Below are 2,918 nucleotides of genomic sequence, written 5' to 3'. Positions count from 1 at the left end.
ACATAAACTTCAACACAACATAAAACACATAGGCATTGTTCAATACAAAGCACACCCTAAAAACTAAAAAAGAACTAAATTTGTTTTCCCTATCTTTTCTATCAACTTATTTTCGACTTTTATTTTTCTTACTTTCCTACTTTTCTCCCCTTTTTTGTCATTATTCAAAGAGGGTCTTAATCAGAGTCTAAGGAGGGGGAAGATTTATTAGTGCCAAAGTGCACTTTTAAAAACTTAGGAGATGAGCTGGATGAAGAGTCAGATGAAGAGGATGAGATAGTTAGGGGGCTGCAGGCTTAAAAGGCTTATTAGTAGTGGTTAAGGCCAATCTTGTTGATTTTCTTCACTCAGAGATGGTGGCTTTAGTGGCCACTGTTTTTCTGCCTTTGCTTGGAGGTTTCTATGAGATTGGTCCAGCAGTCACTATTTTACCCTTATCTTGAGCCAATTAGTTGACAGTCTCTTTTGATTTTTTCTACGTTAATTGAGTAGTTTTCTTTATTCCCTCTTTTTCTTTTTACTGTTCAACTTCAACCTCTTTCAATAGATCATTGATGAATTAAGATACCTCTATCTCTTCTGATTTTGTGGGTGAATTGTTGTTCTTCATTTTTGCTGGTAGTTGTTCTTCATTTAGTTTTGTTGGTTCAGCTGCTTGTTTTGCTTCAACTTCTTCTTCTTGCTCATTCCTTTCTATGGTTAGCTCCTTTTCCATTTCCATTTTTTCTTGTTCAGTTTTTTTCTTTTCAGAATCCTTCTTTTTATTTTGATTTATGTTTTCATTTTTAGGTATTTTTTTCCAATTTCCCATTCATGATAAGAAACAAGAACCTCAAATTGATCTAGAGCAGTTCTTTCACTAGATTGACCGAAAACAGTGGTTGGAGCTTCAAAGGTAGGGAATTTTGTCCCCTTGGCTTGATGCAAAAGGCCTTCAAGCTATTGAAGTTTCTCTTCATTCTTTGTTATCTTCATAGCCTGTTTAGTTAACTTCCCATCAATCCTCATGAGGAGATTAAACATCATTTCACCTTAAGGAGGACGTTGGCTGACTCTGGTGTAAGATGTTGAAAGACTTCCAATAGTGGGGGAAATGGTGTACTTCTTGTGGTTTTGATGCATTCATTTTTCTCTAGTTTGTAACCCATCTTTAAAATACTTCCAAAAAAATCCCCTGATCCTTGTTTCTTGTTAGATCAGCTTCAAAACTTATACTTCAGATTTCTTTCTTTTTCACCAGAGCTATAAGGATGTTGCCATATGACAAGTTGGCCTTATCTCTTAGCAAGGTTACCTTGATTCTTTCAACCATGTATCTCCCTACATTTAATGGAATGTCATTAAATATAGCCTTTATTAGCCACAAGTCTTGTCCACTAACATAGCTAAAACTGCTACTCCCGCCATGAAGTGTGATTGTAATAAACTACTTCAGGATTTTCAATTGAGCATGTTTAATGTCACTAGCATAACTTCTGGAGGGAAATTTCTTTTTTCTTCTATTTACAATTTCTCAAACATGACCAAGATCATACTTCTCAAGCATTTTAAACTCTCATACTTCAAACTCCATTTTTAGAAATTCTCCTAAATCTCCAGCACTGATCGAAAATTCTCTACCACTTAAGAAAACATTCAAGCCATATTTTGTAAATTCTTCTTGATTATTCAACTCAGTTTTGTCCACAACAATGCTAGAATAGAATTCTTTTACCAAGGAAGGGTTAAACATCCTATCCCCTAAGATACTGAAATTTCTTAGTTTTAGGGCTTTAAAATATCCTTTTAAATCCTCTTTTACTACTGGTACTTTCAATACTAGGCCAATCAAATAATTTTCCATATGAAATTGTTGAATTTTTTATTCTCTTGAATCCATCAGCATGTAATTTATTCCTAAATCGAGAAATAGAATTGGTACCTTTTCTTGTGAGGATCCTTATATCAACTGTACCATTCCCTTTCTCTAAAACATTCTTCTTGCTTTCTTTCTTCTTCTCTGCTAAGGATCCTTGGGTTTTTCCTTTCTTTTTTAGAGGAAAAGATAGAGGATCATCAGTTTCTCTATTCCCTTTTCACTTTTTGGCAACTTTGTGTGTGAAAGATATGTTTGCCATGGGATTTCTTCACTTAAGGTTTCTTGGGTTTTAGAGGAAAAGAGAGGGAGGAAAATTTAAAGGCTCTTGGGTATTGATTGTCAAAGAAACAGTTCTTTAAGTAGTTGATAGGTCTTTTAAGAAAAGTTATTAACTAGTTAGCCATGTTTTAAATGGGTGGTTTCTCGTACCACCTGCCTAGTTTTTTTTTTTATTTGGAAATTTGCCTACACGTCTATCCTTTCACTTGCAAGAGTCTTCTAATCGATTAGCTTGTGTCTTAACCGATTACTATATCTCTGACTTAAGGTTTTCTAAGGTGTTTGACTTTCATTAATTGATTAGGAACACCTTTAACTGATTATGCATTCATTGACTTAGCTTAGCTAACTTAGGACAGAGATGTTCTAATTAATTACACGGCATCTTAACTAATTACTGTGAGCCTTATTTCCTTTTTATCATTCCTTTAACTCATCAGGACATTCTCTAATCAATTACGTCAAGAAGTGAACTTGATTATCATAAAGTATATCATTAAAAACATGATCAATTTAGCATAATTTAGATTTCATTGACATCAATCATTCCTAAATCTTTCATACTTCTAAAAATTATTCTTCACTCAATGGTTTTGTGAAATGTCAGCTAATTGATGCAAGGTGTCTACAAAATCTATTTTAATATCTCCTTTAAGCACATGATCTCTAATGAAGTGATGTCTAATTTTTATGTGTTTAGTTCTAGAATGTTAACCAAGATTTTTTGATATATTTATGGCACTCATGTTGTCTACTACCTAGTGAGATATATTTAGCTTTA

Source organism: Theobroma umbraticum, unplaced genomic scaffold, assembly GCF_002168275.2.
Source record: "Theobroma umbraticum cultivar Fairchild unplaced genomic scaffold, ASM216827v3 scaffold_12.1, whole genome shotgun sequence".
Taxonomy (NCBI): domain Eukaryota; kingdom Viridiplantae; phylum Streptophyta; class Magnoliopsida; order Malvales; family Malvaceae; genus Theobroma; species Theobroma umbraticum.
Note: the sequence above shows the minus strand (reverse complement) of the source record.